The sequence below is a fragment of the Drosophila subobscura genome, chromosome A, assembly GCF_008121235.1.
Source record: "Drosophila subobscura isolate 14011-0131.10 chromosome A, UCBerk_Dsub_1.0, whole genome shotgun sequence".
Taxonomy (NCBI): Eukaryota; Metazoa; Arthropoda; class Insecta; order Diptera; family Drosophilidae; genus Drosophila; species Drosophila subobscura.
Window position 1 is genome coordinate 14,498,336 of NC_048530.1, and position 26,312 is coordinate 14,524,647.

Below are 26,312 nucleotides of genomic sequence, written 5' to 3' on the forward strand. Positions count from 1 at the left end.
GTGTTTGGGGATCATAGAAAACTCCTCTCACTCGCACTCGTACGGAGCACAGCACAGCTTTCCTTAATGATTCCCAATTAAACTCATTTCTCAGTGGCAAACTTTGCGCCATGTCGCCTTTCCCACTGCCGCTTCCGTCTGTCTGTCTTTCGTTTTGCCTTCCAGTTCTTAGACCCGTTATGTCTGTAGGGTAGGGTAGGCAGGTGAGTTCTGAGTTTATGAAGCCATTGGAGAGGAGAACATCGTGATAGTTTCTCTGCAAATTATTTTAGACAACAAAGCCAAGAGCCAAGAGGGGAACAATGCTGCTTCATTGATGTGCATAAGACATAGCATATACTATGTACAAACATACATACATATGTACATATATATGCAAGTATGCTTTCTCTTTTGGCACCCAGAGAATTTGACTATGAGATCTTCTATTCGTTCTTCTGCTGTTGCTTTGCCATTCACTTTGCTGGTATGCTGGAGCGGGTGCCCACTGAGATCAAGAGAAATCGTCAAAACGAGAAATCAAAACCAATTCCCTTGCACTTGCCCATGTACGGTATACGAGTGTGCGAATGCATTACTTTTGCTGGTGCTGCTGCTGCTGGGAGAGCGCACGGAGAGGGCAGCAACAAAATGCATGCTGGAGAACAGCTGCTTTTGCTTGGCATTGAAAACACTGATGGAGTGCCGGCGGGGGGTGGGTAGGCTGGCGACGGGCAGGCCAGAGCGCAGCGAACAGAGAAAGAGGCCGAAGGCCGAGCGCCAACGAAACGAGAACGACGCCAACGACGCCAACGACGACGACGATGACGACAAAACACGAAACACACGAATACTGGCGGCTACCGAGACCGGTTTTTGGCGCTTTGGCGCCTCACAGTTCGCAGTCCACAGTGGAGCATCGAAGTTGTCGGAGGTGTATTTTTTTTCGTCGACTTCTACAGCTTGTTCGAGAGACGCTTTTTACCCGGCCTCAAAAACAGATTTTGACGCAATTTTAAACGTACGTAAAGCTCGAGCTGTTGTCACTGCCACTGCGGTGATTTCACTCCAAAGCGCGATTTCAAACAAAAAACTACAAAACACAAACGAGAAAACAACAAAACGACACAAAAGTAAAATAAAAAGACACAATCAAAAGTGCTAATGATTTGGGATTTTTTCCTCCGTTTTAGATATTTTTTAAGAATTGTAAATTATAATTTTTTTTACTGTGTGTGTGTGTGCCATTAAATCATCTAGCAGCTAAAGAACAGTGCTTAAAACAAAACAAAATAACAAGAAAATAAAGTGAATTCCAACCTGAGATTGTAATTAAAAAATACTCGCGGAATACTCGTTTGCTATTGTTGCTGTTTTTCCTATGAAGATCAATTAAAATATTTAAATACATATTTCATCTGCCCGTCGCCACTTTCTTATATAGTATATCACATGAGTGCGCACTCGAACGCCCCGACGTTGATCGTGAGATCGTCATCTGCCTCTCTCTCTATTTGTCTCTCTCTGTGGTCTTAATTGGCAAATGATTCAACTGTAAAGTATATTTGTTGCCGATTCCATTGATTGATTTCAAATGCCAGGAATTGAAATGTTTTCCACAGCACAAAAATCCACAATAAAGTGCAATGAATTGATGGCGAGGGGAAACATATGCACAAACATACATACAAGTTGCAAGTATGCAAGTTTCTAAAGCGTATCCAAGTTTATTGCCAATTTCAAGCTAATTTCAAGAGTGTAAAAAATGTCATTGAACTTTTTGTTGAATTTTTCAAGGGCAATATTTACACTCGCTGGAAGTTCCGTGTTGCTTCTACAGGAAATAAACAATTTCTTGAAAGAAATGGAAGATCATGCCAACGCTCATGATCATAGACATTTTTCCCATTTTGAGTCTCTAATCAATAGATCTACCAACGAGCGAGAGCTCATATAGTACGTAACTGTGCCCTTTGGGATCAATTGTCAGGCGATAAGAAAGCCGCCGGCGAAACGAAATGAAACGAAACGAAAGACTTCACTTCCATTCCGCTCTCCTATTTTGCGCTTTGTTTTGCAAGAGTGATTTCTCCGCTCGCTCTTGTTCTCTTTCTCTCTCTCTGTTTTGAGTGTGTTCCAATTTCCTCTATGAGCGATGGAGCGGGGGGGAGCATTTCCCCTAGTGTCGTGCCAAGTGTACGGTAATGTAATACGGGACATACGAGTGCACCACATCATTGGCTTATAATGTATTTTCTTACGCCTTCAATCGAGTGGAGGGGAGCGAGAGAGAAAAGGCAAAAGGAGGTGGATTAGGAGCAGGGAGAAGAGAATAGCCCTCAGGCATATGGGGGCATATCGCATCTTGTTCGGCGAACTATAAACATTAAATAACAATAATAACCAGCAACAAAAACAACAACAAGAACAACAAGAAGGAGGCGAGCAGAGCCAGTCAGAGAGCTAGTCAGTGCCGCCTGAAAGTTGAAGCAGTTTGTCTAAGTGGCTTGGGGGCTTTGTCAAAGCATATAAAATATAATACAATAGAAAGTATATGTATGTACATATGTATGTATATGGCCCTCTCATAACAACAACAACAATAGCAACGAGAGTACGTCGCAGTTGTTGGCTCCAAAACACGCAACAGTCCGTCAGAATAAAAGTCAGCCACCACCAGTAAACGCCCCGAGAACACCCACAGAACCCTAGATCCTAAGCCCTATTCCCATTTTTCCATACTCCCTCATCCTCGTCCGTCTCGAGCACTACTCTGTGGAATCCCTACCGTTCTTCCAACCATCGCGTGTTCCGGCTTCCAAGGACCATGGAGCAGGACCCTCTGCCTCTGCCTCTCCCTCTCCCTCGCTCTCCTCTTTCGGAGACTTCAAACAGTGCGGCCCCCGTACGGTCGTCCTATCGTCCGTCGGCGGTCGAGCCCTAAAACTCAAGCCACAAATACATACAGACATCAACATACTCGTACATATGTACATACATTCATATGTATGTACATGCCTCGACCCATGAAACGTTCCAGAAAACTTCCAGAATCGGTTATCGAAAAGCGTTCGAAGACGAAGACTCTAAGGAATTCGAAAAAGCGTCGGGAATTTTAAACTCGAAATCTAAAAACTAAACTCAAACATTTCTTTACATATTAAAAAATAATTATTCCGAATTTTTACTTTTTCTTGTTGAAAATTTTGCCTCATTGCTTTCCGCATTTTTCTACTTTGGGAGTTTTCCGGAACAACATTGTCGGGGCGACATAGGGGCCATAAAGTGCAATTTTTTCTATAACAAAATTTTCTATATTGTATTTTTTGTTGTTTTGTTTTTTTTTGTTAACCGCCCACCGCTGTGCAACGTTCCCGTTCTGCCGTTCCCGTTCCCGTTCGTGCAACTGCAACTGCAACTACGTTCTTCTTGCAACACACTCCTCCGTGGATGGAGAGTAGGTCACAGGTCAGTATGTGTTACTATTTAGTCATTCTAACTAACTTTGAATAGGGGTTTAGGGCGTACTGAGGTCTGAAAGTCTGACGGGTGGGGGACAGACCCAGACCTCCCTTTTCGCGTTGCATATTAATTTGCAGGCGACTTTTGTTGTGTGCCCCGCATTTCATGTGGAAATCTTGAGAGCCTAATGTGCTTATGGCTTCCCCACTCATAGTGTGTGTGTGTGTGGGGCTTGGCGTGTGGCGTGTGGCATGCGGCATGCGGCTGACAAATCAATCAGGGGGAAATGCTTGATGCGGGAAATGCGGCTGAAAAAAAGTGGGCAAAAGTTTTCCATTTTTGGTTTTGGGAATTTGTTTTTTTTTTCTTCTTTTTTGTACCTGCCTTGTGGAATTTCCCCTTGAAACTTTTACTTGACATTCGGGCAATCATTCAGTTGTGGAATTCATAGAGTTATCGAGTCCCGGCAAAGTGGGTTATTCAAGTGGGTTTTCAACCGCTCGAAAAGGGTAACAAAAGTTCAAAAAAGTTGCATGTTTGTAGGGTATATCGTGACTCCGTTTCGCTGTAAGTCTGAGAGTCTGGGACAAAATAGAAAACAGATTAATTGCTTAAGAAAAAAACCTCTTGTACACATTTAATTTGCATTGCCAAATGCATTAAAATATTAAAATAATAAAATATAGAAAAAATGTATACTTTATCCGCTGCCTTTCCGCTCGACCCATTTGCAGCAATTATTGAGCCCCGCAATCCGTCAAAGTCAAAGTCAGGCGTTGCATGTGGCATGTTCCAGGCATGCTGCAGCGCTGAAACTAAAACTCAAATTGAAATTCAAAATTGAATTGGAGATTGGGGCATCAACTAAACGACCGAAAGACCAATCAACTAGCTCCATCGATCAAAATCAGTTAAATCCTTTTGCTTCTTTGCCCCAAAAATTATATAGTTAATTCGTTATTATGCAAAATGACTTCGGGAAAAGCTACAGGGGGAAAAACTTGTGGCATGTTTTTCCAACAGAGAAACTTTCCGCTGTTGCATTCTCTCGTATAAGAAATTTCCAATGAAACTAATTTATTTTCGATTATAACTCAACTTAACTGAGCTCAACTCCACTCCACTGCAACGTTTATTTTTTGGGGTCGAAAAAGTTAATTTTGTTTATGCGATGTGTCGACGAGGAGGAAAAGCCGAAGAGCAGCCGCCCCGTTCCGGGCAAAGTTTTCCTCCGCGTTTCCGAAACAATTAGCTGCGATTGAAAGTTATGCCACGAAAACAGAGATAATTGTCTCTGAAGTGAAGTTTTATTTGTGGCTGATGCCCTTGACAGAGCTTGAAAGATTCGCCACAGATTTGGGTTTTGTTTGTTTGCAACGTTTGAACTTTGTTTAAATAATGCAACAAATAGAAAACTATTGCCCCAGAAGCCACGTCAGGGGCACGGAAAGGGGCCAAGACAGGGTAATAGTCGGGGGAAAAGAATGAGTCGCAAGAAAGAAAAAAAGGGTTATGAGAAATCGTCAACGAACAACGAGACAGCGAGAAAAGACAGAAAACAAAAACTCAAATAGGAACAAAAGCACAGACAAAAACCATAAGCGGAATTAAGAATGCCTTTTGAGGATACGGATACCCTTGCAGATCCATTTGGAGCTGCTTTAAGAGCTTCCTTCTGTAAAGCAAAAAATAATTATTCTTCGTATAACTTTTTCAGAGTACAAATTCAAATTAAAAGTCTCCAAAGATAAACAGGACTTAACCAAGCCCAAACTCTATACGTAGAAATGCCTATGCCCCTAGCGAGTGGAAAGGGTATTTGGGTGGCGAAAAAAAAAAGCTCAAAGCGCACTTTTTGGTTGCTGAGACTGCGACTGCGACGACTGTCAAGCCAAATGCACAGAGACAAAGGCCACAAAAGGGCGGCAAGCGGGGGGATGAAAGAGATGAAGAGGGGAAGGGACAGTGGAACGGCTGAGGTGGAAATGTTGCAAGCCATGTTGCACGTTTGGACCAAAAGCAAGAGAAAAAAAAGTCAAACAGAAAATCTACGACTTCAGGAGTCGACTTGGTTGATATCCCGACATTAAGACATTAACTACTATTCAAATAGTAGATTTACACTAGAATAAAATACCAAACCAATTATGGAACATTTAAAAGAGAACGCACTACAAAAATGGAAGAAAACAAAGCTGAAATAAAAAACAGATACAGAAAGAATCAAAGATATTCGAGTACGAGTATATCCCAACTTTTGTACCGCATACCCTGCATCTGCATCCATTTTCATTCCTGCCACGACACTTGTGTGTTGTGTTCCCTAGTGTGGGGGGCAGTGCAGCAGCGTGGCTGTGCGGCAGTGTGGCAACAGCCGAGGCATTTGTTGTGTTGCGGTCTTTTTGGGGCCAAAAACAACATTTTGGTAACAATGCGCCTGACAATATTTTCAAGGTCCTGCCCAGAACTGCGGCAGGGACTAAATCATAAGCAAAAAGTGGAAGAACGGCGGCGGATGGACAGGGGGAAATCTGTGAAGCGAATAGGAAATCCTTGGCAAGAAAGAAAGGATCTAGAGCGAGGTATAGAGAGAGAGAGAGAGACACATATCTTGTGGTCTGCTGCTCAAGGACTGCCCTCTATCCCTTTTTTTTGGGAATAGCGAAATGAGAAACTGTGAGTCTGTGAATCTGGAAACGAAACAAAACGAAACTGAAACTAAATCAAAGGCAAAGCCAAAGCCAAAGCCAAAGCAAAAGTCTGGCAAATTAAATAATCAAAAACAATTGTTGAAGTGCTTCTGGGTGGACGGAAGGCAGATGAAGGCACAATTGGATTACGTGTAGATTGGTTAAGAAGCCGCAAGCTGTGTGGCAAGATACAGAAAGAACAGCAAGAGAATCACAGACAAAGGCAGGCAGCCAGCGCAAACTACTCGTAGAATAGATGCTTGTAGGTACATCTATTTATTTGTACGAAAGATAGTGGACTGCTGCTGTGACCCTAAAGGTTATCTATTATCAACTGTCGCCTCGACACAACAATCACTCTCTCCATCTCTCTGGCTAACGTTTTCCGCTCATTTTTGTCTAATTTTTTCGTATAAATTCAAACGTATGTAAGACCTTCAACAGAGGGAGAATCGAGAGAATTAAAGGCATACATTATATATGATTGATGTACGATCCGTATAATTATAAAAAGATTTTCGTTTTCGTTTTTCGAGAACGCTAAAACGCAAAAAGCTTAATAATACGAGGGGATTTTTGTGGGATTCTTTTTACCCCTGAGAACTCTATAGAATTTGTTACGCATTTACATTATGAATGGGAAATGAATTAAAATACGTGAGTATCATCATCATATAATGAGTGTTTCTTTCGAATTTTTTGTATAAATTGTCTTAGAAGTGGTGAAATTTTCTCTGGGAAGCGGATTTCAAGTGCTGCTTCGTCTGTAGAGATCGTTAATTGAAAGGCTAATACTGAAAAAGTAATAGAAAATAAAATTAAATCTGCAAAAATTACATTCTCTTGTATTTGAAATATTTAAAGACATTGATGCTTGTCTAAAAGGTACATTTGACAGTAGAATGAAAAAGAGAGCATCCTCTCTTTCATTTATTTGCCTTCCTTGATGATATCTCTAGCCATCCATCAATCTTCATCGAAATCTAACAATTAAATGGCTGTCAGAAATGGACGAAAGGAAGCCCCACAGACAAATGCAGGCAGCTTTTGTTGCATTGCATTTTTTCCTTCATTTTGCCAGACAGAAATTTCACAAGCTTTTCAAATATCCTTTTGCTGACAGCACAGGATAGGACAGGACCTGTGTTTGTTTATCTGAAAACTATTTGCTTTCAGTTTTTCACCCTCTCTTCACCTCTCTCTCTCCCTCTCTCTATTTCCAACTCGATTTCCGTCTTGACCTCTGGATTATGTATAAATATTTGATAAAAATGAAAATTGTTTGAATGATTTGACGCTTGACTTTTCATTTAACAGTTGACTTGAGATTTTTGTGGATTTTTGAAGAGAGGTCATTGAGTGACCTTTCAATTACACCAATCAATTCGATTAGGGGAAATTCGTGCTGGTGCCATTCGTTTATGGATTTTTTTCGGGCGGAATGGTGCAGAATGGCCACACATGAGGGGGGAGGGGAGTGTATCTAAATTTGGAGAAGTGCCTTACACTTTGTAAATATTTGTGAAAAATACACTCTACTCCGAGCAAACAAAGCAAAAATCCTACTGTTATCTGAGTAGCTTACACACACAAGCATCCCCCCGCCAACACCATGAAAACCCCCGTACCTAAATGCCAATCCCCACCAAGTGGCTTCCAATTTCATTTCTAATGCGAAAACTATCGACAAAATCTCTCGCACTGGCTCTGCCCTGTCCATCCCATGCATACGTCTATCTTATCCTTCTATATTTATCTAACTATCTATCTATCTATGCACTGTATATTCGTATGTCTGTCTGGTCTGTCCATCTGTCTGTCCGTCAGTGCTGACTCCAACTGTAACTGTAACTGCTACTTCGTGCTTTCGTACTGGCACTTGCACTCCTATCAGGGGCTTCTATCTGCCCGCCCTACTGCTTTGTCTGTGCTGTTTTTTTCTGCACTCTAAAAAATATAAATTTGCCAGCATTCCGCCTCGAAAAAGGCAAACAAACAATCATACAAAACATTTGGAAATTATCTGAATTTATATGGCACCAACAATTGCCAAAAATTTAGATGGGCTTGGACTTTTTCCTTGAATATTCATAACTTGATGTGTAATTTTTGCAAGTGTACAACTCTGTAAGCGAATCAAAATTGAAACCAAAAGCAAATGCAGCTGAAGGGTGGGAGCGGGGCTTAGGGGGACTCGAATTGGTTTCGATTGAAATGAATTGGATTGAAAATCGGAACGGGGGACTGTACTCTCGCTTAAGCTGCCAGAGATGTCGTCCAAACCAAAGTTGACATGACATATTCCGCTGCTGCAGCGAAATTCGAGCCGTAAAAGAGAGAGAGAGAGATTTAAAAATCAGAAATCAAAAGAGAAAGAGAAACAGAAACGGGAGCTGCAGCAGCAGCAGCAGCAGCGGCAGCAGGTAGCTGGAGATGTTGGAGATGGCATCAAAAGCTGAAGCTAAAAGCTAAAGCCAAGCGCTGCCAAGGGTTACAGTTACAGTTACCGTTAGAGCTACAGTTAGAGGCTAAAGCGAGTGCAACAACAACACTCTTGGCAATTCAATTGTCACATATGGGTGCTGCTGCTGTTTGGCAGCCAAAGCAGCAGCCATGAGAGTTAGAAAGAGGAGAAGACACACAGAGAGGATGACACAAAGAGAGACACGACACAGGAAGATGCGAAGGGCGACACAGTGAAGACTGCAGGCATAGCAGGGACAGAACGAACATTTCAAGGTTAGAAGAGAGCGTAGGGGAGTTGAGCAGACGGTGCATCAGAGAGCAGTGGTGAATGGGTTATCCCTGCCCAGCAAATGGCGAATGAAAAAAAAAAACTAAATTCTAAATTTATGGATAGCTAATTTCATGAAGAAACTCCTTCAGTTATATCCGTACCGCTTTCAGTCTCCTCCTTCACGGTTACTCCTGAAGCCGTAAATCTGTGCGAAACTTGTGCGAAATTTCACTCGTGAAACTTTTTGATTTTTGCTCTGTACATTTTTGTTATTGCAATACGAAAGCTGAACCGCAGCTTGACTGGCGAGGAGGAGGAGGAGGAGGACGCGGTGTTCGTCTCGTGTGTCGCGGTTTTTGTGGCGCCCTTGAGACAGAGCCTCCTGCCCCCCACCCAATCACCGAACCATAGGAAAACACACACCGCCAGTGTGCAGCACCACGTCTAGCAGGAGGTGCAGCCCCGACAGAATGAAAGGAAAAGAGAAACAGAAACCGAGACCAGACAACTTCGATTCAAATGGAGGTAGTCTTTCGTTTGATACCCTAGAAAAACGATTCAAGAAGTTATTTTTCCAACCAAAGAGAAGAGCGAAAGACTGAGAAAAGTCTAGACATTTTAGCGATTGGATCGGGAATACGCTTTATCGGTGGATGGCATGCCTGTTCCTCTGGAAAGTGGGTGGTTTGTGAAACGCTTTCGAAGGAATGCCTCGTGCTTGATGCCTCTGGGTGGTTGGGGCAAATTAAAAGAGCATAAAACGATGGCGAAGAGGAGTGTGAGTGTGTGTGTGGCATGGTGTGGCTGAGTGGAAAGGATATGTGGCAGCGGTAATGTTTTCCATAAATATTAAGTCATTTGCTAAGCATTCGCTGTTGAATACAACGGCGGGCTCATAAATCAACTCAAATCAAGTTGCAACGACAGGGAATTGCCTGGGAAATTGCATTGGATAATGGATGTGGTAGGAGTGGGAGTGGGAGTGGGAGTAGGCCTCTCCACTTAATTCGAGAATAATTGAAGGGAACTCCACTTTCATGGCTCAGAGAACTTTCCGTTGCAATGAATATTCCTTTCATCTAAATGTGAAATAAATTGCCTAATAAATTATTTAAAAGAATGCCAAAGACGAGCGAAGGAGTAGGAAGAGCAGAACAAAAAGAAATGCCTGATTATTTTTCTTCTTCTGCGCTTCGCCTTTTCTTATTTATTTTTTACATTAAATTTATGTTTTAATTATATAGAAAAGAATCATCTAGTTCGTGGCCGAAAGTCCCCTCTATTACAGTGCGAGACTTTTCCCTCTACAAGAGGTTTTCGTGCAAAAAAAAAAAAGAAAGAACCAAAACCTGGTCCCTGCCCTGCCCCGTCCTTGCCCTCTCTCTCTCTCTCTCGCTGTTTTACACAAAAGGAAAAGCAATTGAAAAGCGCACTTTGATTTATGAAAATTAAAAGCCCTCCCAAAAGTTGAAACCAACTCCAAAAAATTTGTAGAGAGGTCTTTCGCTCTCTCAATGAATTCTCCCCCACCGCCGATCTCCCTTCTCACACCTTTGGAGTTGCAAAGTTGTGTGTGGGTGTGGGTGTGTGTGGTTTTTTTTTTACCAAAGTTTGTCAAGTAGCGTCTGAGAGGAGTCCGCGCCGGAGTCAACCGCATTCGTTGTCGTCCCATTGTTAATCGCCAGAGAATTAATATCGTACATGTTCATGTATATAGAAAGTTTTGTTGTATTTCCAACATAAATTATATTTATAACAAAATATATACATATCCATAGCTGCATATACATATTTTTCAGGGCCAAAAATATACTTTCCCTCTCTGTGTTGTGGGGGGGTTGATATTTATTTTTTCTCTTTCTTTTGCCCATTTACACGTCATTTACACTTCGTCTAACGGCACTTAGTGGCCTATGGAGAGTGAGAGCGAGAGCGAGGTTGGGGGTCGTAATATCCGGAACGTGGGTACGTGGGGACGGACGTGGGGGGTGTGGCAAAACAAATTGATGTCGCTGATGATGCTGATTATACACGCGTCCTCTCTCCTCCCCACTTCACTTCTCCACACTCCACACTCCTCCTCCTCTCTCCTCGGATTCCTTTTGGGTTATTAAACTTTATTGTTGTTGCCGTTGTGAGGAAATTGTGGGCGAGGATGCGGATGGGCGGTCGGGTCTGCCTTTATCGCTACTTTGGAAATCGCAAATCATTTATTATGAAATATTTTTGTATCACTTTTTTGATGGATTTAATAGGCCCAATAGCGCAAACACAAGACAGCATATTGCTTGTGCAGCCCATCGATTGATGGACAAATATTTCCCATAGGGAGACACTCCAAGCCTAAATTCTGAATAGATTTCTGTAGATCCTCTGTGGTTTCCCGATACAAACTGCAGGCCCAGGCAGTGAAAGATTCATAAGGGAAAATTCCAGCGTTAATGGCACTGTGCATTCATCACAGGCCCAACCAAAACAATCCCAGTATCAATTTTCCAATATTTTCTTTGCTGTGTTTTTTGCTTGCAATTATTTTTTTTTTTTTAATGATTTTTTGTATGGATTGGCTGTGGAATTAATATGCTGGAAACAACTCTAATGATGACGTTGATGGACGGTGATGGAATGGTTGTGTGCCTGTGTGTGTGGGACAATTTGTACATACATAAATCCGTGATACGTGTGCGGAAAAGTTGACAAATGGGATTTGTAGCCGCCGCGTAGCTGCAGCGGCTGTTGCTGTTTGATGTTGCAAGCTCCATGGGTGTGTGGATCGAACCGAATCGCATCCTTACTCGTGTTGCATCGTGTGTTAAAACCACAATTGAGCATAAATTTATATTTAATTATGAATACATTTTGCAAGCGCATTAAACTTCACAATTTTCAACTCATCAGCAAAAGTCCAGCAGAGACATGAAAAATGCCTCTCCCTCTCGCTCTCGCTCTCAGTCTCTCTCTCTCTCTCTTTGGTTAAAGGAAAATATTCGTAATACTTGGCTCAACGAAAGGAATGCCCTGGAATGGACATCGTTTCCGCTCTGCACGAAATAAGGAAAAAGTAGAAGAATTAATGGTACCCAGTAAATAGTTTCAACTTTGCATGCCGATGCCTTAGATTTCATTTGCAGCCAAGTACAAGGCCTTGGATTTTGTTGATTTTGGGCAATGAGGCAGACAATCTCCAGAGGTAAAACATCAGTAAGCCTGAGCTGTGTAGCTTTCGACTTGCGGATGCCACAAGGCTTTGAAGCTGCTTATTTGTGATGCTCATTTTCAATGGTTTCTCTTTATAAGAATATAAAATTCGGCATCGAAATGCTGCTTATATCCTTTGTGAGGGATACCCTGTACTCTGTACTTACAATGGCCGTAATGATGACCCTGCGGCGGGAGGCGGCATCGTATTGCAAGAGGAAAGAGTCCGCCGGGTGGATGGACAGTAAATCAAGAGATAAATATACACGCACACAAACGAGAGTCGGAGAGATAAAGATATAAATATATCTGTATATATCGTAGATATGTGCATGGATAAAGAGCGTGTGGGGGGGAGTTCGGGAGTACATATATGGATTGTAGTCCATGAATATCGTATGGACAATGTATATCCCTTTGGGGGATTGGATGCGGTGGGGCTGACGGGGGGATTCCCACAATTCCCGTTAAATGCACTGCGAAATTTATTTATGATGCGGCATGTGGCAGTGGCAACAGCAGGCCATGCAGCGAAATAATAAACGACTTGTGTTGCCCCCGCCCCTCACCGACCTTTGATCCCCGCCGTGGTGAAGGGAAGGCGCGGGGCGCAGGATGGTCATCCGCATTGTCATTCGACTCTGCGCGTCAGCAGATCCACATTTAATTGCACATCAAAATTAACTTAAATTCAGTTTTAATTGGCAAAACATTTGGGCATTTGCCACACAATTTCTGTTGCCACTCGAATGAGCAACAATTTGTCTCTCGTTTGTCAAGTTTTTCGGTTTTGCGTTTTCATTTTGTGTTTAGCTTTTTGGCTTTGGTGCAATAAATCATTGGGAAATAAATCATTATTTTATGGCCATTTGTCAGATAATTTCAATTGACGGGAGAAGGAGTAGCTAGCGCGGGGGTATGAGATAATGATAGGGGGGACATGTCAGCAGATGGAAAATGGTAAACAAATCCATGGGCAAACTATGGATTAACTTTTGGATAGCATTTAGAACTCCATGAACCTCTCCTCCCCGCCACAAACAATTATGCAAATCGCTGCGCAAGTTGCCAGAAATGATGGCAGAAATTCAGAAATTGTTTTATTTGTTGTCGAATTTACTCAATTAATGAAACTTCTTTTTAAAGACAACTTTGGGTGGCTTATGGGAGTAAGATTCATGTTAATTTTTGCTGCATATCGATTTAGTTCACTGGAAATATGCATCTACCTTCGGTGTGTCTTAATTGGCTGCCATTTGGGTATCCAATTCCATCTATCGAAGCTAACGACATCTGGAAGTTTTTGTTTCATCAAAGTTCTACGCATCAGTGGGAAATAAATGCGAAGCGAAATGTTGATCCTTCTCCAAGGTACGACTTCCTGTTGGAAGCCCTATTTTTAGTGGGAATTCCTTAGCCTCCAGAGTCCGCTACACTTACGAGTGTACTCCAGGGTGTTTCCAGGGTATCCCCACAGTTAAGGGTAACTTGGTGGTGGGTTGTGGAAGAGTGGGAGGAGAGTCATTGAGAGGGTGAAGGCTTTTAGCCAGATTAAATATCCTTCATAAATTTCCTTTTGTTTTTCTGCTTCGGTTTTTGAATTCAAATTCCAATTGCGATGTCTCCAAAAATGCGAAATTCGCTGGCCGCAAAAATAATGTAAAAATGCTCCAGGAAAGGGAGTGGGAGAGGGAGAGGAAGAGGAAAGGGCTAGGAGGAGGCGAGGGAAAGATCGCTGTGCGAACATATTTGTTGGTTGTTTTCCATTTTTGTTTGTTGTTTTCTAGCGCAGGATGAGAAGGCTTTTAAGCTCATTTTTTTGGGCCTCTGTTATTCGTGCTCCTCCTCTCTTTTGTGCATGTGTGTGGCATGTGGCACGGTCTCTGGGTTTTGTTTTTAGCCACATGACACATGGCGGCAGTGGCAGCGGCAGCGGCAACAGCGGCGGTGGCATAAATCTTGTAACGCGCCGCGCGTATGGCAAATGAATGCGCCAATAACTCAATGAAAACAAAAGCAAAAATAAGCGAAAGAATAACGGGCAAAGAGGAGCAGAAAGCAGTGCGAAAAGCGGAGAATGGAGTGACCAGAGGAACAGCAAAAGAGAGCGAGAGCGAGAGCGAGGCAGGAGTAGCAGCAGAGGGATAGTCGCAACCAATATGGCGTCCATGCTGATGCATGCTACATGCTGCATGCTGCGGCATACACTGCTGCTGCTGCTGCTGTTGCTGCTGCCACTTCCGGCGGCCATCGCTGAATGTCTGACAATTGACTTCCGTTTTAAATTTTGCACAACTTCCGGTCTGCTATCCCTTCTGCCACCTCCTCCTATCCTTTCCTTTCCTGCCATTCAGTCTCCCTCCCTTGGCCCCCTTATTACCACAGAAAAAAAAACATGACAGCAACGACAGAGGCAGCGGCAGCGGCAGCAAAACAGAGGCAACATTTCTTTTGGGAGGTTTTGCGGCCACACTTGATGGAATGTTTGGAATGTGGCATGGAATGGGGAAAAAAAACGAAACGAGAGGCAGCACGAGGCAGAGGGGGTCGAGACAAGAGCCAGGATATTCGGAAGGAAGTGAAGGGGCTGCAGGAGATGCAGCAGGAGGATGCAGAAGGAAGGCGAGAGGCAGAAGAAGCCGCGCGTCCTTGACAAAGGTGGCACACGAATATGACAAAATGGCTGCCAGGACGCGGCAGGACAGGCAGGGCAGCAACTCAATGGAGCGACCCACCGGAGGTGCCAAACAGCAAAAACTAACAACAAACGGCCGCACCAGGGGCACTCATTACATTGAGGCTCGAGGCATGTGCCACGACGAGAGAGAAAGATCATTTCCTGAGATCAGCTCAGTCGAGTTGTGTCCTTGTGGGCTTCTGGTTTTCCCTTTTTATGCTCGGATAATCCTGTGATTTAATTAGCAATGAAAAGAAACCGATGGGCACTGCCGCATGACAGCTACATATATTTGAATTTAGACGACATTTTAAAGGGTATCCAAGGGCTTTAGTTGGTGTTTATTTTGTTTGTTGTCGTTCGTTTCTTGTTTTGTTGAAAACACAAAAGCGCGCCAAATGCAAACAATGAGAAAATGTCAGCAGAGGAAGGCAGGCGGCAAGCGGCAAGGCAGCAGCAGCAGCAGCAGCGGTGCCAGGCAGCACTGGCAGAGGTCGCCAAGTGTCGACAGACAAACAGAGAAAGAGAGACAGCGAGACAGTGAGAGAAGGCAGGAGGAACAGGAGGAACAGGAGAAAGCCCCGAAAAAAGTGACAAAACAAGTCATTGCTGCCCCGCATTCCCACTTGCATCCTCTCCTCCGGCTGCCATTCCTCCCCCCTCTCGCAATGAGGTCGCCGCCGCAGCGTTGCCATACTTTTCGGTGGTGTCGTCGTCTTTTTTTGTAATGTTATTTGCACTCGCCTTGCGCGCTCCACTTGAAACACATTGTGCAGCAGCAGCGGCAGCAGCCACTGCTGACCCCTGACCCCTGCAGAAGGAGAAGAGAGAATCGTGTCACCAGAAGGGAAGAAGAGCCACAGGGCGACAAAAGGACACGAGGACAGGAGGACAGTCGAAAGAAACGACAGCGTTGACTAATATGCGCCTAGATTTGATGATTTTTTTGTGTGTTTTGGTCAAAAGAGAACGAAATGAAACGAAGAGCAGAGCAGAGAATCAAAGTGCCACAGAAGTATTTAATACCCTCTAGTGCTGGGGTCTGAAATGGGTAGAAATCGAGGACCTTTCCCTTACACTGAAGAGTAGGCAATAATTTCTGATTTACCTCAAAAGAACGATGGGCGCTGCTGCATGACAGGGTTATAACAGATTAAGGGATTCTTATTGGTCATTACAGGCTATGTAATATTGGAGTAGAGAGTCCATGACATCGGCACATATTGATCTGTTTATCTCGCATTCGAAAGTTCATCTCAATTTTCCACCTGAGAAACGATAGAGTACCCTGTTGTTGCACTTGTAAATGAAATTGCGGCTCTCAAAAACTCTCTTCTTCCAAGGAGAAAATGGAAAAACTTTATTGTGTGACCCCTTTCGCAGCAGCGGCAGCAGCGGCTGTGTCAGCTGCAGAGAGAGAGAGAGAGAGGAAAAGCGCAACGAGGAAAAGTGGGTTAGGCCATGGGAAATTGCATCCTGCAGGCAGGCAGGCTGGCAGGCTGGCAGGCTGGCAACCAAGAGGCAGCCACCCTTCTGATTTATGCTTTGACCTTTTCCGCAGGCAGGAAAATCTTCCCCCGCCTCTCTCGCTCTCTCTTTCGCTCTTTCGCTCATGCTTTTTGCTTCTTTTGCTCATATTTTTGTTGTTTTTGTGAGCTTAATTAGCGAAGAGACTTTTAGTCGTCGTCTGCAAATGGCATTAGTGGGTTAATTAGGGGAAAACACACACACACACACACACATACATACAGCTACAGTTATCAATGTGTGTCAGCAGTGTCCCCTAATGAGCCTTTTGGGGCTGTGGGAGGACACTTTCCTTTTTTTTTCACTTTATTTTTCCTTAGGTTTTAGCTTTATTTTGATTTTGATTAATTGAAGGACTCTCTATCGCTGCGCAGGACAACAAATCCAATTAATTAATTTGATTGAAAATGCACACACACGTTCGAAGGGCTATCCATCTCTTCGGTGCGAATAAATCGGTGCCTACTTCTTAGGAGCATTTTTTGTTGTATTTAAGGCTTCCAAAAGCCATTGCCAACTTCCAGGATGCATTCCCTAACTCAAGTGCTTTAGAAATTGGAGGGGCATGCCACAATTAAACGTGCAAAATCCTTACCAAAATGCTTGAAGAATAATTTTTGAATGGAAATAACTTGCACAGGAACAAAATATTCTACTTTGAGCAACTATTAAATCTTTAATAAACTATTATTAAATTAAGAAATGTTTAAATATACTTGAAAGAGTTGGGCAGCTGAGGATAAAAGGTTAAATATTTCGAATAACAATTGAAGAAAAAAGATTTCTTATTTAATATTCATTCGCCTTAAAAAAACAATTGCAAAATGTAATTAAATTTTGCAAAGGAAAGGCATTTCTTTCTTCTTTCATTTCGGTGTGCAAATACATGAATAAATGGTGATTCATGCTCGGAAAAATATTAATTAAATAAACGAGTTGTCATTTTGTATGTTTTGGCACTCAATTTGATGGGAGCAAAAGATTGTGATTCAAGAAAGAAAGAGAAAAGAAAGCCTACAACATTTATGGAGAATACTTTTTAAGGGATCTACAATACATGTGTCCAGTGTGGCATAGGGACTTGAAATGCTTGCCCCTCAAACGGAATGAATGAATGAAATGAAAACGATGATGATGATGATGATGTTGATGATGAAAAAATATCTAAAGGACTTACGCCTGACCAAAAAACACTGTGTGTTTTGTGCTGATTACAAAAAAAAGGAAGGACGAAAATATGAAACTACGAGAGAGAAAGAGAGAGAGAGAGAGATGCTGCCCTTGTTTCGACACACAAATATGTGCCAGAATGTCACCAGAGGACGAAGGACGCCAGAGATGGGTTTTGGCCAAAAATTTACCTAAAATTCGGCAAGAGCTTCGCATAACAATGCAGTTTATCAAAACAGATGCAGCAGAGTGCGGCAAGAGGAGAGTGGAGAATGGGCAGGGGCAGAGGCTTCTCTCTGTGTGTGTGTTTGTGTGTGTTGCATGTGCGAATATCTGGGTTATCCCACATTTCAGGGCGGCACTCACCTGTCCTCCTGCCACCTCCTACTGCCGTGTCCGGCTGCTGCTGCTCCTCCTGCATGGCCATGGGGGCCAGTGCCAATAAAATTAAAATATTTTCGACATAAATCAAACGTTCAAATTGGGCCAAGCGACAAACAAATGAGTTGACAATAAACGACTGCTGTCCAGGCACTTGGCCACACGATGCGCCCAATGCCACATGCCCTGTAAAAAGCGAGGCGACTTGTGGGCATTATGGACTAAGGAAACCAAGTTTTCTGCATGGCCCAAACGATGGTTGACCAAGGATTTTCTTCACTCTAAGCAATGCTTTAATGTGCCATCTTTAATCTGTTATCTGTATCTGGTTTGGATAAGTTTGTACACTGATTGAATAAGCTCTTCCAGTTCTATCTATCAACTACTGCTCTCAATGGGTATCCTCTCAGTCGTGTTCTAGCTTGGCCCTTTGTGACGTGAAAGCAAATCCCATTTCATTGTTGATTTGGATATTTTTCTAATGGGTGGAGATGGGTCTGGTCTGGCCTGGTCTGGCCTGGCCTGCTCTGGTCTGGTCTGGTTGGGTTTCGCTCCTTGCGTTGGCTCCTCTGTCCCTGACACCCGTGACAGTTTGCTCTGGCGTTGGGAAATTGAAAATTGATATGGCATCGCTTCGTTGGGGTTGGGGTTGGGGTTGGGACTGGGACGGGGGCTGGCGTTAGTGTTGGTTCGCTTTGTTGGCTGTTATCGTCAGGCGCGTCTGTGTCGCGTTTTTAAAACATTACCATGCACTTACAGTCGCTGCAGAAGGAGCAAAAGCAGGACCAAGAGCGGCAGTAGCATGAGCCCTAAACGAGCGCAAATAGTAATGACAATGGCAGACGACGGCGATGGGCACTCACTCGCTCGTTCGCTCGCTCGCTCACTCACTACAGTGGGATCAATTGCAGTTTGAAGTGCGAAGGTAATTCGAATCGAAATGAAATGCATTCGATGTTGCACACTCTCGTACTTGGGCTCGTCACAGTCACCGCACAGTTGCGATAATCCCTTGTGGCTTTTGTTCAAAGCTCAAATATCAAATGAATATGGAATACGGAATTGCGAATGCGATGAATGCGTGGATGGATGGAATGTCCCCGCCGCCCTGGGATACCGAATACCCAATGCGAACAGTGCAGCGGGCATAATGGAATAATTGATGGCAATCGGAATCAGTTTTGCTGACAAAAGAGCGCACTCTGCTGAGTACCCAGAATGTGTTCTCTCAGGTCTCACCTCTCATCTCTCACCTGTGAGTCGGTGGATCTTTGGTTCCTCTCTTCAGCTTAAAGCAATATATTCTCGAAATGTTCTTTGAAGTTTGTATATTTATTTCTGTATCCATCCACAATTGGGATACAATTTTCATTGCATTCGCTTTCCCCCTGAATGTGTGATCTCTTTCTGTCGCATTTGTCATGGGCCCGAGCCCACTGTATGGTTAATGCAATCAAATGTTGGCCCACTCCTACTCGTCTCTTATGCCTTACCACTACCCTCCCCCCGACACTTTTCTCCGCTTCCCCCACCACTTCCCCTTGCCATCTAAGCGTACCGCCGCCGCCGCCATCAAACATGTACAACTCTTTCCGTTTCCTTTTTAGCATGTTCGCGCTTCTGCATATGGAATGTGTTAGTGTGTGTGTGTGTGTGTGTGTGTGTGTGTGTGTGTGTGTGTGTGTGTGTTAGCGTGTGTGCCGCCATTTATATCCCTCTCTACAGCTCACGCTCTCTCTTCTACTCTCTCGTTTCCCTACCTACTCCTCCCCGACTCGTTGGAGTCTGTTTCTTTTTTTTCCACATGACGACTGCAGCTCCTGCAGGTCCTTCTGCTGCTGCTGTTGCTGCTGCTTCATCTGACATGATTTCCGCATGTCGTTTGAGTTTTTCTTGCTGCCTGACTTTTTCTTCTGCTTCTGCGTTTGCTTGTTTTGCCTTCGTTTGCTTCGTTTTTTTCTCGTGATTCGCTTTTGCTTGATGTTCGGCACACCCTTAGCCCGGCGGCTGGGCATATCGTCTTTGCCGGCGATGGATCTGCTTTCTTCGAGGGTATTTTCAGTTTCGTAATCGCTTCTGATTCTGATTCTTTTTCTTTGTCTTCTTTTTTTCGGTATTTTTTGGTATTTTTATTTCGCCTGCCGCTGCCGCTGCCGTCTTTGCCACTTTTGCCTGCTCCTCGTGTGCTCAATTTCATACAAAAAAATAGTCAGTTTATGTTGATGTCTGCATGCTTTTCCTGTCTGTCGCTTTTGCTCGTGTCCTGTCGGTGCAGGGAAGGCGCAGGCAAAGGCAAAGGGCAAGGGAAAGCTGAAGCTAAAGCTCAAGCTGTAGGTCCCTACGATGTGTAGGGGGGAGCCCCCTCGCTGCCTCCTTTGCCATTGATATCGCTGACGAAATTGAGAATTATTATGTTTAAACGTGTGCGGCATCCACCACACGTTGCCTCTGCCGGCTGCTTCTGCTGCTGCTGCTGCTGCTGCTTCTGCTTCTCCTTATGCTACTCTCCCGCTAAAAAATATCATCGTTGTGTGACATGCGGGGAGAGTTGGCATTGCCAGCTGCCTGCTGCCTGCTGCTGCTCTTGCCTTCTGTTGCAGACATTGCGGCGGCGCTTTCTTCAAATTAGATTGCCTTGTGATGACTTTAATGCAAAGCCCCCGTACACACAATTTTGAAGGCAACTGTCAGATGAAGTTAAGCTCAGACGGCGACCCACACTGCGAGACAGCAAAGGGAGTGTCCCTTGTTGTGTGTCCCTCTAATATTTTGCTTAAACATTTATTAAGCACTTTGTATTTTGTTTGTTTCTGAAGATCGCAATTTTTGTCTCAACCAACGAGCAATAGCAACGAATTGGAGATGGTAGGGTCTAACTTTTGGCAACCAATGAAACGAATTGAAAAGTTTGATCAGTTTTATTTGATCAATAGGATATGACTCTTCATTCTATCTTTTTCACTTATAATTATGTGAAGTGGTATTTATTCTGTGGAGTTTATCTAGCCTGCAATTGATGTCAATGCCTTTGATGCGTGTTGAAAATTATGCCATTTATGTGATTTAATTGGAGACGAGAGCCACACACTCTTCAAGCATAGAATTTCTCATTTAAATCAGAGAAAATGTGTGTGGGAAAATGTTAATTTGCCTTCGTTTGCTTTTGCTTTTGCTTGGCTTTGGCTGTGGCCAGAAATTCCGCTTGGGCCGGGGGGCAATCAATAGGCAAAAGGCAACAATTCATGCCACACAAGAAGACGAGAGAGAGAGACAAAAGTCAATGCCATGTTGTTTGGCTCCACAAAAGGCTCTTTGTTAAGCACACACACACAACACACACAACATGCAACATGGTGGCAGGGACACATGGAGGGAGGGACACTGACTGACTCTGACTTACTGCCAAAGGCTAATGAAGGCAGCAGGAGGAGGGCCTTGTAGACAAGCCTGAATTTAGGAGGAGAGGATACGCCAGGATGCACTTGCCACTTGGCAATGCAATGCAGGCAACGTTGCCACTGCCACAACTACAGTGACAGTTCCTGCTGCTGCTGCTGCTGCTGCTGCTGCCGACGCCGCTGCTGCTGCTGCTGCTGCTCCTGCTCCTCCTGCTGCCCTCATAGGCAGGCAATGTTGACATCAAACAAACAAACAAATACACAGAAACACAGGGCCAGCAAAAGAGCACAACGGCAGCCAGCAGCCAGCAAACAGAAACACACATAAACACACAAAATAAAAAGCGATGCAACAAAATACTGAATGAAATTTGTATAAACTGGCAGAAAAGTGTCGCAAGTTCAGAGTCAGAGTCAGAGTTCCGCCTTTCTGCCAGGGTATATGCGCATTGAGGGTAAGGCAAAGACAAAGGCAAAGGCAAAGGCAGAGGCAAGGGGAAGGGACTCTTGAGAGTCCTCTAGAGTCGAGGAAAAATTAATTATGTTGCAAGTGCAACAGCTGCAGCTGCCGCTAAGCCGCACCCCACTGGCGTGTTCTCTGTTCAGATATTGCAGAAGTTACCACCAAAATATACAGGATACAAGAAACGCAAATGCTCTACTCTGTAGCTAATCAAGGATCCCCCTTCCAAGAGGAGTAGCTCTGGGAATTCACGAATACCATTTCATGGGACAGGCACATCCGTCTGTCCCTTTTGTCTGTTGCTGCCTTTGATTCCATTAAGAGGATGCGGCGCTGCGTCTTATGTAAATATATTGAGCAACAAGCGGATATCAATTAAAATGCAATGCAGACAACAGATTTAATAAAGGCGTTTGCCACAGACACTCGCAGGAGGAGCAGGAAATGAAGGCGGAGGATGGCTCTTCTCGCTCCCTGGATAACAGGGAAAATAACTTTAAATTAATTAAAAAACGCGAGCGCCAGTGGAAAAATGTTTTTGCTTTCGCTGACATCGAAACGGTGGCGCGAAAACCGGAGGGGGGTCCCCCCTTCCACACACCGCCCCATATTTTGAAGAAGGAGTGAAGGATGGGGGGGATGGCAGGAAGGAGGCTGCTGCCGCTGCTACTGCTGCTGGGACGATGACAACGCGCATCAATGTCGCGGAAATTAATTGAAATGAAGGAAGGAATTTTGCGCGCAAGGACCTTAAAACGGCAAAAGGATCGAACGGGGGTGGAGAATGAGGGATGAGGGGGAAGAACTGCAGCATGAAATAATGAAGATGCGCGCCTCTCATATTCCTTCATGCCGCGTTCTCTCTCAGCATTCTGCTCCCTGGCGATGGAGGATAGTTTTTAGAATGCCGCCGCATCGATGCCTTTGAAAAGAATGTTCGAAAGATGCTCAAGCTGTTGGGGCAAGGAACCAACTTTATGGCCATTAAAGTGATCAAAGAGACACCTTAAGCTGAGTGATGGCATGGCCAAAAAGAGCTGAAAGGGAAGGAGCGAATCAGGGAGCCCAGTGGCTTAGCAGAGAGTACGCCATTATAAGGTAGAATTTAGAGAGAGATCTACAATAAGTACAGTTGATTCCGGAACTAGTAGACCAGTGAAATAACTCTCCAATTATCTCGAAAAGATAATCAAAATAAAAGCTTTTCTCCAAAAAGGAAATCAATCTGAATAGAATCAGTGGTAAGCTGGAGAACTATCCATAAATTCCCGTCTCCCACGAAATGGTCTCTCTCTCTCTCTCTTCGTCTCTCTGATTTATACACTTTGACGGATTATTTATGATCTAAACTCAAGTTGGCTTTGGCCAATGACCAGTGGAACTTTACAAGAAAGAGCGAAAGAGATGCAGTTGATTGGGAGTTAGGGAGTGAGAGAGAGGGAGAGCTTAAGCCAAAAGCATTACCGCACGTCCGCAAAGCTCTTGCTACGCCTGAAAGTTGGGGCCAGCAGCCAACAAATGAAATTAAGCAAATAAATTTGAGGGCGGATTAGTGCTGTGGGATAAACGGAAGGACTAAAAGGGAGAGCGCCGAATGGAGAAACAAAATAGAGAAAATGTAGGATAGATACCCTGCAAGTTGGAATTCTTGGTAGAAATTCGAACGGAGTCCGAAAAAGGAGTGGGAAGAATAAGTACAAACAATCAATGAGAAATTATACCCCAGGTCTTGTTGAAATCCCTGCATGACACCCCTTTGATCCTGCCCATTTATTCAAGGGTATCCAAAAATGAAGACGGAAACGAACTGTGGAACGTTTTGCGGCTTAGCGAGTTATCTGGCAAGTCGTTTAGTCCTTTCTATGTATTCGTGCATCCATTTCTGTGTGTCTGTGCGGTACCTACTCCTACGACTCCATTCTAGATTCCATTCCATTTTTCCCCCTTTTTCCTTTACCCATTTGCACCTCAACTCTGACGATGCCGCTGGTGGCTGGTGGCTGGCGGCTAACGGCGCAGGGGAAAATGGCAGCCAAAGAAAATTGCACACGAAATTGGAGTTTTCGATAGTTGAAAATTGGAAGAGTCGTGCAAAACACAGCGGCGCCCACATTCGAGGCAATTAAAATGTTGAGACCAGACCCCGAGCACCGTCTGGTGCATGAACTCCCTGACTCTTGAGGTTGCACCACCGCCACCAGACCTGCTACCACCATCTCCTAGAAGTGCACGCCCCCAAGCAGTGGGGGTAAAACAAATCAAAATCCGTTTCCACCCAACGCGAAAAAAAAGAAAAGAAACGTAGATAATCTAAGGACAAGTTGATACCTCGTGGAAACAGTTTGCAGTTAAACTCTCGAGTGTGGAAAATCAATGGAAAATTCCTCATTTTATTAGTGCATATTTTTATGGCACAACTTTTATGTTTTTATGAAGGCACTGAAGAAGCTCCAAAGAAACTCTGCGGTGCAGAATGCAAGGAGCGAGTAGAGCAACGAGTAGGAAGAGCGAGTAGAGTAAGAAGCACGAATACGAGTAAACTTTTGCGAACATTATTTAGAAGGTACGTTTCGTGACAGCAAATGTTTTCCATTTGAAGAATTAAAAACGGGATAAAGCCATCATTAAACAGAGGAGCAGCAGGAGAAGCAAGCTGCTGGAAGGATGTTTTGGATTAAAGAGAAGCTAAACGAGAAGCTGGAGCAAAAAAAAAAAAAAAAAGAGTTTGAAGATGCTTGTGGGTTGTTTGCGTTTTGATTTGATTTGATTAAGTGCAAGCCATGCACCTTGGAGAGCAGTCGATTGGCAGGAGATGGAAGGAAGGATAAGCACTGTCATTAATTTGTTAAGTTATCGAACTGGAAACTGGTAACCGAACGAGATTTGCTCCTCCAAAGCTAGCCTTCTTTTGTGATTGAATAGAGAGAAAAAGTATTTTCTAATTGCTCCACTTGCTGCATCACTGAGTCGCTGCATTCCAAATCTGTGCATATTTAGTACGATTATCGCAGCGCCTCTGTGGGATTGATAGATCTTTGATTAAATTAGCCCCTGAAGTACTCACCCATTTATCCCATTTTCCATCTTCCAACTGGATATATTTACCCATTTTTGCCGCTGTTCTGTTCCCGAAAAGTGCATTAAAAACTAACAAAAAGATCTCGCTCTCTTTTCTCTTTTTGCAGGTGAGTGCAGTTTTCTTTCATCTTCATTTCTGGTTGGCTTCATTTCCCTTCGGGGACAAATACACAGAAGAAGCAACGAAAAGGAAAATAGAGAAACAGCAGCAACAGAAAAACAGCAGCAAAAAGTTGCAACTTTTTTTCGGGTGCCGCAACTTTGTGCTTCGTCTCCCTCTCTCGCTCCCTCTCTGTCGCACTCTCTTTTGCTGTATTTTTCCGGAGTAAGTAAAAGCAAAATTTCCTTTTTTAATGTGCGTTTTCCCTTCCCTGAGTGTGTGTGTGTGTGTGTCCTGAAACCAAATATGTCAATGATAAATGGCATAATCTTTTTAGCCAAGCGGCAGCACAGTCTCCGTCTCCGCCTCTGCCTTCTCCTGTTACTCCTCCTCCCTTTTTTTTTTACTCCAAGCAAGCATCCTCTTCCCCCGTCTGTGCGTCTTTTGGCCATGTCTTGGCTTTGGCCATAATGATAATGCACAAAAATTATGCTAATAGCTTAATGCCATCGCACTTAAGCGCTAAGACAGCAGCAGCGACCAAGATGACAGCACACACAACATCCACAACAGTATGCAGCCGCAGAGACAAGGAGAGGGCGAGGGCTAGGGCGAGAGGACACCGCCACATGGCATACCCTTGAGCCGACAAAGCAACGCAAAAACACAAGGAACAGAGCAAAAGGGATAGCGCTGCTGGATAGCCAAAGAGCAGACAAAGCGACGCATTCAGTAGCCTTGAAAATCCGCACTGAAAGGACAGTAGGACCTGTAGTAAACCGAGGTGCGCTGCTGCATTACGCCATGCAAAAATACAACTCGGTTTCTTGTTTGTCGGGTAAATCATGATACCCGACCCGTAAGGCTGCTGGAAGAGGGTATACCCCAGACAACGTCTGTGATTATGGCCTAGTATTTTTTTTGCTATTGTCGTTGTCCTGTCGACGCCTCCAAAAGTTGGCTTTAGCCTACGCCTGGGACTGGACTCGGGACTTGGAAGTTCGGACTCTGGTCCGTGCCTTCAGGACTGACCCCAACACGGAATATCTTTGGCAGCTGCGACCACAGCAACAGCAACATCAAGGAATGCCGAAGGAGGAGGAACAGAAGGAGGAACATCAGCAGATGGAGGAGCAGTTGCAGTGGGCGCGCAATTGCTTTTGGCCAAGATGAGTGCTCTCTACACTCCACTCCACTCCACTATCCTCCTCAGGATCTCCTTTGGCAAATGGCAAATGGAAGCAAAGCGAAAGGAGAAGCAACTTTTCTGGCCTAATGTGGGGGATTGCTGCTGCTGTAGAAGTGCGCCAGATACTTATGGCTTTGGAAAAGTTTTTGGGGGAAAGAATCATTTTTGGATTGGCACAGATGTGACACGAGAGAGGAGGGAAGTGTGCTATCTGTGCTCTGTGGCAGCCACAGAACGAAAGAGAAACGACAAAACATAAAGGG

General features: G+C 44.1%; 1 protein-coding gene across 2 annotated transcripts in view; it reads left to right on the forward strand.

The window, feature by feature from the left end:
- The first annotated feature begins 862 nt into the window (after window positions 1-862).
- The window catches only part of LOC117892027 (loricrin), an 84,275-nt gene continuing 58,825 nt past the window's right edge, over window positions 863-26,312 (forward strand). The window contains exons 1-2 of one of the 2 annotated variants that reach the window (XM_034798067.1): window positions 863-1,000; window positions 3,441-3,447. The gene's annotated coding sequence lies outside the window, so the exon portion shown is untranslated. The remainder of the gene's footprint in view (window positions 1,001-3,440; window positions 3,448-26,312) is intronic. The other variant, XM_034797975.1, reaches the window with a different exon arrangement.